Below are 13,113 nucleotides of genomic sequence, written 5' to 3'. Positions count from 1 at the left end.
CATGCTGTTGCCCACTAAAGAAAATCTCTTATGAGGCAAGGTATTATAGGTATAAGAGTCTCCAGGTCTTGAGAGTGTTGACACCAAAGGTTCTTTAGGTACCACCGAAGTTTCCTCATATGCAGTCTGGTATATGGAAGGAGTAGAATGCAAGATGCCATGAACCCCAGAGCTTGCAGGATTTTCCTTGCAGATAGTTGGGGTCTGGGGGCTAGTTGAGAGAAGTAGGTTGTCAGGAAGGATTGCTTTTCTGGTGTAAGGAATGCCATCTGCGATGCTGTGTCCAGACTTACTCCCAGGAATATAATACTTTGGGTAGGTATCTGTTTGGATTTCTTTTCGTTGTTTGTGTACCCTAGGGAGGTTAGTAGGGACTTTACAAAGGCCAGGTGCTTGAGCAGCTTTTCGTGGCTGTCTGCCTGAATTAGGCAGTCATCTAAGTATGGGTAAATCTGGATATTCCTATGTCTGCAAAAGGCAACTGCCGGAGCCAGACATTCTGTGAAAACTCTGGGAGCAGTGGATAAGCCAAAGGGAAGAGCAGAGAACTGAAAGTGCTGAGATTCTGCCCTGCAACAGAGATATTTCCTACATGATTCCCTGATAGGAAAGTGGAGGTAGGCCTCTTAGTCTAGGGTGGCTAGCCAAGCATCCTTGGAGAGCATGGGTAGCAGGTGCTGGAAGGTGAGCATTTTGAATTTTGAGATCACCAGGAAGGTGTTTAGAATGGATAGATCGGGGATGGGGCGCCAGGTGCCCTCTTTCCTTGGTACCAAAAAAAGTCTGGAGTAGAAACCTTTGCCCTTCTGTTCTGCAGGAATGTGCTCTACTGCCCTCATGGAGAGCAGGGAAAGGACTTGCTTTTGCGCCTCTGCCCACTGGTTTGGAGGCAAGTCTGGGAACCCTTTTGGAGTTGGAAGGGTGTGGAAAGAAAATTTGTATCCCTGGGACACTATGTTGAGAACCCAGCGGTCTTTGGTAATAGTGTCCCAGGTGTTTGCATGAAAGGACAGTTTTCCTCCTAGGGGTAAGTGGAGGTGGGCAGAGGGAGGGGGTGGGGAAGGAGTGTCACTGCAAGTTCTTACCATAAGGGGTTGGATTAGAACTCCCTGATTTTGAAGTGGAGATAGTCCACTGCTTAGATCTCTGCATTCCCTGTGGCTGCTGTCTGTGGGGTCTGGTTCCCTGGGGTCTGGGCTGAACTGACCTGGTGGGAGCAGGAAAGGACCAGTGTTTGGAGGGATAATGCCTGCTGAACCTGGGTGGCTGGACCTGTAAGAAATCTTTAACTGTCTGCATATAATTTTCTTTTTCTTCCATCTTTTTTTAAGACTTCTCCTGCCTTAGTGCCAAATAAGTTGTCTTTGTGCAAGGGGACAACCAACAATTTAGATTTAACATGGTCTGGCAAGGGCTGTTCCTTAAGCCATGCATGCCTTCTAAGGACAGAACCGGTGACTGCTGCCCTGCAAGAATCTTCTAGGTCATCATAACCACAGTGCAAGGTGTGTTTAGTTACTTGACTTGCAGAATGCATTAACTCTTGTAACTCTTTAGATTCTGCACAAGCAGGAAAGGAGTTCTAGGGTATGTTGCTGAAATTTTAGCATATGGAACTGACAATTTAGTGCTCTGATAGCAAGAGGAGCTGAGTTGTACACTTTTTTACCTCGCATATCTAGTGCTCAGGAATCCCTGTCTGAGCGGGTGGGATTCTTAGCAGAGGTTGCTTTAATTCCTTTATGCCCCTGAGAAATTACCTCAGGGTAAGCAGTAGGATTTTTAAAAAGAAATTTGTGTGAGTCAGGGACTCTGTAATACCTGTCTGGTTTTCTGGGTGCAGGAGGGAGGGTGTCAGGAGTCAAGCTGGATTCCAGGAAAACATCCTCCACAACATCCAGGACTGGGGGGATGGCCAGGGGTCTGTGCTGTGGAAGATCTAAGAATTCCCTGAGTCTCTTTTTAGACTGAGGGTAGTCCTGACTTTCCCATTGGAAATGCTTCGATAAAGTGTGAAGGGTTTCCCCAAAGGAAAAATCTTCTGAGGGAGAGGTTGAAGGAATGGAATCCTCTGCATCAGAATCCTCATAGGCAGATAGGGGTTGCATGTCTTCATACTCAGATGCATCAGAGTCATCGCACTCCTCTTCAGGCAAAACTACAGGGGATAGATCTCTTTTTCCTTTGGAAGGGGTAAGCTTGGGTTCCCCTGATTAGCATGATAAGGTCTTCCGCCATTTAAGCATTTGAGACTGAGGCAAGGAAGCAGGTGCCTGAGATTGGGTCGTCAGTTTCTTGGGTGTAGTTCGTAACCTGGGCCTAAGAAACTCTGTAGTTTTCAAAAGAATGGTAGTTGCGAAAGAAGTCTTCGGTTTGTGTCGAGAATCGGTAGTGTGAAGGCCTTCCTTGGAAGCCGGGACCTGCTCAGCGGCTCCGGACCCATCCAAGGTAGAGATGACCGCAGGATCCTTAGTCGAAGAAGAGTTTTGTGGCATACCAGACTCTGAAAGGGTCTCAGTAGCATCCTGCAAATCCACAGAAGCAGGCATCAGGGGCTGCGAAAGCACCTCACTGAGGACCGGAGAACTGACGACTAGCTTAACGGGAGCATCATCAGTAGGTTTGGACCTGTGCGGTCTGTCTCTGTCTTTAACTTTACATTTTTTTGGAAGATCTGCTGTCAGATGGCTTACGGAAGCCATATCGGAATTTCAGGACTGTAAGCGAAAATATCTAACTACAATAAGGGCCCAACGACGTATAATTCTTGCGTTGAACAAAGCACAGAAGTGACAGCATGGGACATTTTGGTCTGGGCCTAAGCAAGTGACGCAATAAGAATGAAAGTCTCGGTTTACTATTTGCTTTCCACAGGCGAGACAATTGTTAACTTTTTCTGACACAGGTTAGTGCAAGAAAAAAGGATCCCCAATGGAGTACTTAGCTTTAGAAGACTTCAGCTTCAAATCGGGAGACGAAACTCAGGTAACGGCTGACCGGCACTCATGCAAACTGCTTCTGCTTCAGGCTCCATGGCAAGAAAGACTGATGTAATGGCGTCGGCTGCCTTACTTTATACTACTGATGACCTGACAACAGCCCTGAAGCGACAGCAACCGACGCAGAAATACTGAGCCTCTGGTATTCGGGCTGGCTGAGGGCTACCCTGGTAGGGATAATCCAAATGTGATGACTTCAACAGTGAAACACAAAGAACATCTAATCTCTTCTATAGGAGACGCAATACCGTTAGCTTCCTCTTTTGGAGAAGCATACTCCAGAGGAAAAGGAATCTGGGTAGAGTAGCTAAGGAATCATCTTCTGAAGAAAATTCTTCCTCAGAATAATCCTGTTCCCTAATTCTCTTTTGTAGTGAAGATGTCCAAGGCGGAGTGGGGACGGAGACAAGAGAAGGAGGCTTAATGGCCATAAGGGCATTAAATAAGCCTTGGGTAAAACTCTGCCATTCACTCTGTGGACCTCTGGGAGAAGTAGAATGCTTGGTCTTTTGCTTATTTTTAATGTGTGCATCTGCCTTATGAAAAGTGGAAGGGCCCAACATTGGCCTATACTCCACAACTGTAGTCAGGACTTCCTCTCTAACTAGTATTTGAGGGATCCCCCTAGGTCCTTATGAAATCATGAGCCTCTGTTTCCCATGAACATCCAAAGGGGATGTCTGCAGAGCCTCTGCAGACGTGCCTGTCATCAGATCCATTGCAACCTCTGAACGGGTTTCAGCCAAAGAATTTGAATCAAGGACCGGATGGATCTCCAGGCCTTCATCAGTCTCCAGAGAGATGTCCAATGTAGGAGGCGCAGCCAAAGAGCCAGACCTAGGCTGTCTGGCGTTTCTCTTCACAATTAACTCTGAAGAAGACCCAGATGTACCCTCTACAGCATCTTTCACGAAGCGTTTAAGATGCTGGTTTTCTAGATAAATAGATAGCAAGGACAGCTGGCTACTAAAAGTCTTAGGCACAACGGCCTGGCAAAAAGAACAAGTTTTATGGTCGTGGGTAGGCCCTAAGCAAAATAAGCACTGGTCATGACTATCTTTATGTGGAATTTGTCTCCCACACTGGTACTTGCCTTTCTTGGATGACAAGAAAAAAACTCAAAAACACAGTAGCAAATAAAGAGAAAACTCCCAACAGGACACTTATCTGAAATGGCTTGATACAGTTGCAAACAACTCAGACGAGTACACAGATGATCAAAGAAGGTGTATGGACTGGTGGCAGAGAAGTTCTGAGGACAGTACATGAGGATGTCGCATTTATGCCCTATGTACACAGGCAGCATACATGCTACATCCCATGTACTTGTAAGTAATAAAAGGCTTTGGCATACTGGCAGGATGTCAGGTCAACCTTGGCAGGGAATCCCTTACATTATGAATACTGCAACAGTAGAATTTAGGACATCTGCCTTCTACTCATTCTGTAAAATTCACTCCTCAACTGGAGGTTCAGAGTAGGTGAACTAGAGCCTAACTTTAAGACCATGGAAATGTAGAGTGTGAAAGTCAAGCTGGGAGCTAACATGGGCAATTACACATGAAAAAAAGTAGGTTCATAGGTGTACACTACGCTAATGACCACTGGGGCCTTTATAAGCCTAGTCATGCAACCCAAATGTATCCCATGAGTTACTGTATGTGCCTTAGAGATTATTTTAAGAGGTATACGTTAGTTAGGGCAAGATTTAACAGCTACCTCTGCCCATCAGAGGACACAGATCTCAGACCAGAGGTGAATTTCTGATTTCCAATCCACTGGTTCAGGTAGCACATGAACAGGGTTAAGGAAGGGCTCTGCTTCACATGGATGGGAAGCTTATTCCAGAATACGGATTCTCCGAAATACATACCTGCCCCATCAACATGTCCTATTTAAGTCACAAGCAAAGTTTAAATCCTTAGATCTAATAGTTCTGGTTCTGTTCATTTTGAGAACATGTGAAAGGTCCACCGGAGCAAGATCCAAGGACGCCCTGTTTGTCAGGACTAAACCAACTCTCAGAAGTCTGCAAGAAACAGTGTACAGAGACAAGGCTTTGAGGCGATCTGCAAAGGACACTGTGTTTACACCCTGCAATCTTTTTGTGAGGAACCACTGTGGACGTTCAAGTTGTTGCACATGCCTGGATAGGTACATACCAATGGGGATGTTATACTTAATGATGAGTCTATTGATGGCTGAGTACAGTGGCATGAAGACTTCCCTGGACCCAGTTAATGATGAGTCTACTGAGGGTTGAGTATAGTGGCATGAAGACTTCCCTGGACCCAGTTGCCCTTACTTACAAGTTGAGTGACACACAATGATCTTCTTACAAACCTATGACAAATGGTCAAAAAGCAGGTTACTAGCTACCCAAGTTCCCATCTAGAATACTGTGTCTACAGTTAAGGGTGTTTTATAAATAAGATAGTTTCCCTTGGAGGTTTAGTTCCCAAAAGGTATTATTATACATTTCTTGGCATTGAGTTTTAAGCTGTGGTTTTGGGACCAGTCATTGGTCTGTGTTACACCTTCCTGTAAGATGTTAGTATCTTGGAGAGTTTCTATGACTGTTCCTATCTTGCAATTATCTGCAAACTTAGCAAGCCAGAGGCACATGACATTGGCCCCATCTTCCGAAAAATAGATGTCAAAGAGGAGCAGACCCAGCACAGAGGCTTAGGGGGACTCCACTGGTGACCAGCTATTTGTGGTGGTGGTCTCTCCAATCCTAATTTCCTGGGTCCTCTTTGTGAGCCAGCTCAAATTCCATGAAAAGTCCACCAGGTTCAGTAGGCATGATCTGGCTATGATGAAACCAAACTGGGTTGGGTCCAATATCTGAAGGTTTCCTATGTCATTCTTAAAGATTTCCATGATTATTCTTTCCATGGCTTTGCATATGACACAAGTTTGTGGGACTGTAGCTCCTGGCATCTGTTGATGGTCTGCTCTTGTGCAGGGGGATGACCATTACAGTCTTCCATTCACATGGCATAAAGCCTGTGCAGATGCTATGGTTGAATAGTGACACCAGTATCAATGACAGGCCATATTTCAACTACTTAGGAGGCATCATGGAATATTACTAGGCCCTATCATAGCTTTGCTCTTGGTCTTGGTCTTAGAGAGAGCATCTAAGACCTGCTCCCTACTTTAGGGGGATGACAAGGGGTTAAAGTTGAAGCAGAATTTGTTAGCTGGAAGACTTGCAGTATCTCCCAGTTCTGTGAACGTGAATCTTTTTACCAACAGTTCAGCACACTACTGTGTGCTGCCTTTGAGGTTTTAAATATAGCTATAGAAGGCCTTATCGTTACCCTTAGCCTGGGGCGCTGTCTTGACTTCAAAATTTACTTTGATGGACTTAACTAGTCCTCTTAGTTATCTACTCAGTTTGATTAGAGTTATCTTTTTTCATGTTACACTTACTCATTTTAGCTATGACTTTTTAGTGCAAACTGTTTAATTTAGGATTCCACCAGGGTGGTTTGTTTTCCGAGTTAGTTTTGGGCTTACTTCTGGGAAGCACAACAGTCTCTATGCACTCACTGACATCACTGTACAGAGCTTCTGTGAATAATTCCACACAGACTGCTGTGTTATCTGGGTTTGAAGGGGCTTGACATTTTGACAGGTTATCACTTAATAAAAGGCGGTTTGCCTTGGAGTAGTTTCTGTTACAGGGTTTACTGGGGCTACAAAAGTGATTCTTATTTTAAAGGAGACTGTTTTTTGGAGTCTAACCTCACCAGGGAGGACAGTGTACTGGGGGTGGGAGGTGCAGCATTCTCCAATATTTGTGAGTACCAGATCCAATATGTTTGTACCCATAACAGGCATTAGTCCAGGGTATTTGCTTTTACAAAGTCTAGGAATCTTTGGGCCTGCAAATCTGAGGTCAAGTAGGATTCCCAGTTTATAGAGGGATAATTAAAGTCCCCCATTTGTATGGTATTTGGGTGAATGGCATATGTCCCTAATAGGTCGAAGTATGAGCTGTGGGTTTCATGGAACATACAGGGTGACCTACAGATTGCTAGTATGTTGTATGGGACTCTGTTTATGGTAATCTGAACACGGAGCAACTCTGTGCATCATCCTGTTTGACCAACCTAATGGTATTCTTGTTACTGATGCAAATTTAGACTCCTCCACCTTTAGTTCCTGCCTTTGCAGTTGCTGGTTTAAATGTGTGGAAGGTTCTGAAACCTTGCACTGCCGAGGTACCATCTGGGCTTTAAACCATGTCTCAATAACTGCATAGACATCTGCTTTCTAGAATGTAAGGAGAGCCTAGAGAAAGTGGTGTTTCTTGTCTTGACTCCTGGAACTGAGCAGTAAAACCTTAAGACATTCTTAGGCAGATTTTGCTATGCTGGAAGGTTTGTCAAATTGGAAATGTATTCTCCATACAGCCATTTTAGGCAATGTTTTAAACAATAGATGAAGGCCTAGAGGGGACAAAAAAGAAGTTGAATACTTACCATAACTTTCCATGTCTGTTGTCCTCTCTTGCCCTTCTTTCTTACAGAATGGGTTCGGAGCTGATACTCTGCTCCGACTCGGCCAATACACTAGCTCAAAGTCTCTGAGTTGGCTCATAGCTGACTACCTATCCCACAATGCATTGGAGTAATCCCAAGATCTTGTTTGCTGCTAGCCATAAATGGAAATATATTCCTATTTAAATAACACGAAAAAAAATATATACATATAACGGTGTCCCTAGCACCATTTTCACGGGTGGCTCATGGAAGCACACCTTTGAGCACTGCGGACCCAAAAGAACCTCTGTCCCTGGAAGCCAAATCTATCTTGTAATGAGTAATAAAAGTATGGGGCCTGGCCCATGTAGCAGCTGCATAAACACTGTCCATAGACAGTCTAGCATAGTAAGCAGAGGATGTTGCTAGAGCTCTAGTTGAATTGCCTTTGATTTTGAAATGTAGACTTCTACTGTTTGAAGTGTTGTTGTGTTTTTCAGCTTTTCCCGGTTAGGGGTTGCCACAGTGGAACTCCGGTCTGCTAATGATTGGCAGTAGATTTTTACGTGCCAAGTTGCCGGCCCTGACGCACAACCTTCAAAGAAGGTACGCCCATTCTTGCATGTCTCCACACACAAGATGCTCTAGCTAAGAATCGAACAGGACAACATCTTACTGTGAGGCGACAACGCTACCGCAGCACCACCACCACCACAGCTATACTGCTTGAAGTGTATATAAAGGTAATACAAACAGTAAGTCAATTTGAAAATGTAACTTTTGAGACTGGTTTGCCTTGCTCTGCTTGAGAAAAGGAAATAAACAGCTGGTCTGTTTTCCTGAAATCTTTGATTCTATGTAGATAAAATCTCAGCTGCCTATGTACATCCAACTGATGTAGTTTGTATTCTGCCTTGTTGGAATCATTAAGAAAGAAAACTGGAAGTTCAATAGGCTGGTTCAGACTGGATTGAGAGCAGACTTTTGGCACAAAAGATGGATTAGTCTTCAAGGATACTCTATCCCTATGAAAGATTAGGTATGGTGGCTTAATTGCTAGAGCTTGCAACTCCGAGATTCTACATGCAGATGTAAAGGCCACTAACAAGATGGTCTTCCAGGAAAGAAACTTTATATCATATGAAAAAGCAGGCTCAAAAGGGAGTAAAGTTAGATAAGAAATAATGAAATTTAGGCCCCAAGGTAAAAGAGGTTCTTTAATAGGAGGTCTCAACAAACAAGTTCCTTTTAAAAATTCTTTACACAGCCTGTGATTAGGAGTGTACTCACCGATGTGATAATTGGAAATTGCAGCTAATTGGACTTTAATTGCAGCTGCAGCAAAGCCTTACTGAAAAAGTTCCGCTAGCAATTCTAAAACTGAACTAATAGAGGCATAGAAGGGATCTATGTTTCTTGCTCTTGCCCAGTAGGAGAATCTCTTCCATTTGCTGGAGTACAATTTCCTGGTGTAAGCCTTATGAGAAGAGACCAAAATATGTTTGACTGCTGGAGTAAATTTTGAAGACTGACTATGTTTGGAAGTGGAGCAGCCAGGCTGTCAAATTGAGAGTCTGGAGAGAAGGCTGAAGCGCACCTAATATACGAGTCAGAAGGTCTGGGACTAGGTCCAGAGCCCATGGCTTCTCCTGAAGATGAGGACAGAGGAAGGGGAACCAAATCTGATGAGGCCAATATGGAGCAATAAGAATTAGCCTGCTTCCCAAGACCTTGGCTTTCTAAATGACTTTGGGAATTAGCGGAAAGGGAGGGAAGGCATACAATAGTCCCGAAGGCCAATCGTGGATAAGTGCATCGCTCGGTGTCTCCCCCACTGGGGGGATTAAGGTAAAGTAGATGCTGCTTTTGGTAATCAGGGTGGTTGCAAATAGGTCTCAGTAAGGCAGGCCCCAAGTTTGGAAAATCTTGCCCGCTATGCAATGTTTCAGAAACCACTCGTGATGCATAAAAATCTCCCTGCTGAGCTTGTCGGCTATTGGATTTCTCTGGGATATGCGTTGCTACCAGAAAACATTGGCAAGAGCTTGCCCACTGCCATACTCTTAGCGCCTCACAAAGGGGGTATGATTTGGTTCCTCCTTGCTTGTTTATGTACCAGACTACGGACATGTTGTCTGACTGGACTGAAATCGTTCCTAGTGGGAGAGAGTCATGAAGTGCTTGCAAAGCCAGAAGCAATGCTCTCATCTCTAGAACACTGATGTGCAACTGAGCCTCGTGTTCTTGCCATGTGTCTTGGACCGTTCTTGGAAGATAATGACCCCCCCATCTGAGAAGCGTCTGTGGTTACCGTAAAGTACAGTTGTGTACCTACCATAAATGTAGATGTTTGAGTGTTTTCACTGTTGCAGTCATTACACTTGGGTTATCCTGCTGGCAGGCTACCCGCAGTCAGCCAGAATTCCAAAGTCTTGGTCCAGCGTCGGCTGCTGTCGCTTCTTCCCTGATGTCAGTGCACCAGGGGTGCAGCAGATGCCATTTTCTTCAGTTTTTCTTGCCCCAGATGTCAGGTGCCCCCAAATAGGTAGGCAATACATATTGCTAATAAAAACATACAGAAAAATATAAACAATACCCTCAGCTACAAGCTAATACACCACATAGGTTGTATAGGATAGAAAGGTATAGATAAGTCCCAGCAAAGAAAGTGGGGCTGGAGGGTGGGTAACCTGGACTGCAACAGTGAATACACTCAAACATCTACATTTATGGTAGGTACACAACTGTACTATGTTCGTGTTTCACCATTGCAGTCATTATACTTGGGTAGAATCCCAAAGCTGAGGTAGGGTGGCTGGGTCTAAACAGGATTAGGAGTGGCTATGAGGCCCTGCAGAACTGCAGTAGTGAAGCCTGCTCTGGAATTAGAGTAAAGAGGCAAGTGGTAATGCTTGGTAAAGGTGTGCACTGAACTCCAAGTTGCAGCTTCCAAAATGTCCTTGGTTGGTACTCCTCTGAGGAAGGCTGCTGAAGTGGCTGCTGCCCTGGTAGAGTGTGGTCTAATGTTGTTAGGCACTGGCTTTCCATGTTGTGCGTAGCAGAAACAAATACAGTGTCCTATTCACTTTGAAATAGTCTGCTTTGAGATAGCATTTCCTTGTGATCCTGCAACATATGCTACAAACAGTTGCTCAGTTTTTCTGAAAGCTTTTGTTTTGTCCAAGTAGAAGCGTAACTGCCTCTGTATGTCCAAAGTGTGCAGAAGTCTCTCCCTTTTATTCTGGGGGTTTGGATAGAATGTTGGCAAATGAATGGTTTGGTTAAGAGCCACACTGGATACCACCTTTGGTATAAATGTTGGGTTTGTCTTTAGAGAAACCCTGTCTTAATGAAAAATGATAAAAGGTTCCACTGCCATTAATGCCTGTAGCTCTGAGACTCTTCGTGCTGAAGTTATTGCTAGGAGCAGAGCAGTTTTCCATGATAAAAATTTTATATCAGCTGTATTGGCTGGTTCAAAGGGAGGTAAAGTGAGTTTTTCCAAGACAAAGTTGAGGTCCCAAGTAGGTATCGGTGCTCTCCGGGGGGGGGGGGGGGGGTCTTATGTTTTTAGCCCCTCTGAGGTACTGCCTTAGTAATGGATGAGAGAAAATAGGAGGTTCCGTGTTATAATGAGTTGAAATGGCAGAGGCATGGATCTTAACTGATGAAAAGGATAGGCCTTTGTCCAACATCTCAGTTAGGTATTGTAAAATCTGAGGGATATTTGGTACAAGTGGGTCAAAGCCTTGTGCCTGGTTCCAGGCACAGAATCTCTTCCATTTGTCTGCATAAGATTTCCTGGTGCTGGGCCTCCTGGCCTCCAGAATGACATCCATGACAGCTTTAGAGAGAGGTGTGGTCTGAGTGGCTATGTTATCTGCCCTGCAGCCAGATTTAAGGTTCTGAGTTGGCTGTGCAGGATCTGATTGTTTTGTTGAGTCAGATGTTGAGGTAAAGTCCAGGCTGGGCCTTGAGCCAAGTTCTTTAAGATTGGGTACCAGTGCTGGCGTGGCCAGTCTGGGGCAATCAGGATCATTTTTGGCCTCTCTTGTCTGACTTTTAGGAGCACCTTGGAAAGGAGAGGCAGTGGTGGGAAGGCATAAACTTTTAGAGTTCTCCAGCTGAATGAGAGAGCATCCACTTTCCATGTTTGTGGGTGGTAAGTCCTTGTGCAGAATTTCTGTAGTTGGTAGTTGAGAGGGGAGGCAAAAAGATCTATGTCCGGGCATCCCCATTTCTTTATCATCATTCTGAAGACCTGTGGATTTAGTTTCCACTCGTAAGGATCCATGAGGTTTCTACTTAGATCGTCTGCCAGAGTATTTTTCTTTCCTGGCAGGAATTGTGCTTGCAGATGAACTCGATAGGTCAGTGCTGTGTTCCACAAAGTCATAGCTTGTCTGCAAAGGGGATATGAGTGCATGTCCCCTTGCTTGTTTATGTACCACATAACTGTGGTGTTGTCCGTCTTTAGCAATAGTTGTCCTGGATGCAGTAGGTCCTTGAAAGCTGTCAGGGCATTCTGTACAGCTAGCATCTCTTTTTGATCGATATGAAGATGCATTTGGTCTGCGGACCACTTGCCCTGAATACATTTTCCTGCCATGTGCGCCCCCCCAGGCATAATCCGATGCATCTGTTGTTAGTGTCTGCCTGGCTGTGGGTAAAGTGAAAGGCTGTCCCTTGTTGTGGTGACATGCCAGGGCCCACCATCAAAACTCCTGTTGCAGGCAGGGAATAAGAGTTATTATTGCTTCCAGGCTGTGGCAATGTTGAGTCCAAACACTTTTTAGATACCACTGTAACTTCCTCATATGCAGTCTTGCATATGGAATTAGTAGGATGCAGGATGCCATGAACCCCAAAGCCTGCAGAATTGTTCTTGCAGGTAGCTGGGTTTTTGTTGCCATCATTTGAAAGTAATGAGTCAGTTGCCTTTGCTTGTCTGGTGTGAGATAAGCCAACTGGGCAGTTGTATTTAAGCTGGCACCCAGGAATATTATCTCTTGACAGGGCACTAGTTTTGATTTATTTTCGTTTACTGTGTACCCTAGGCCAACTAGCAATCTTTTTACAAATGCTAGATGCTTTAGTAGAATGTCCTTGCTCTCTGCTTGAATAAGGCAGTCGCCCAAATAGGGATATATTTGAATTCATTTTTGTCTGCAAAATGCAATCACTGGTGCCAGGCATTTTGTGAAGACCCTGGGAGCAGTAGATAAGCCAAAGGGCAGTGCAGAGAATTGGTAATGCATTGTGCCAGCTATGAATCTGAGGTATCTTCTGCAGTTTTGTCTGATGGGGACATGCAGGTATGCCTCTTTGATGTCCAAAGTAACAAGCCAAGCCTTCTTGCCCAGCATGGGTAGAAGTTGCTGTAGTGTCAACATTTTGAATTTCGGAACATCCAGGAAAGTATTTAGAATAGACAGATCCAGTATGGGTCTCCAGGCTTTGTCCTTTCTGGGAACCAAGAAAAGTCTTGAGTAAAATCCTTGCCCTTGTTCTTACTGTGGTACTTTTTGAATAGCTCTCATGTCCATGTGAGCTGTAATCTGTTTTTGTGCCTCTGCCCATTGATTTTGTGGCAGGTCTGGCATTCCTTTTGACCTTGGTAG

At 44.6% G+C, this 13,113-nt stretch overlaps 1 protein-coding gene across 3 annotated transcripts in view; it reads right to left on the bottom strand.

Moving 5' to 3' along the window:
* The window catches only part of FOXK1 (forkhead box K1), a 1,462,137-nt gene that overhangs the window by 984,590 nt on the left and 464,434 nt on the right, over positions 1-13,113 (bottom strand). The window lies entirely within an intron of this gene.

This window comes from Protopterus annectens, chromosome 12.part0 (assembly GCF_019279795.1).
Source record: "Protopterus annectens isolate FY-2018-M chromosome 12.part0, PAN1.0, whole genome shotgun sequence".
Classification (NCBI taxonomy): Eukaryota; Metazoa; Chordata; order Ceratodontiformes; family Protopteridae; genus Protopterus; species Protopterus annectens.
Note: the sequence above shows the minus strand (reverse complement) of the source record. Positions and strands in the feature narration are given on the sequence as shown.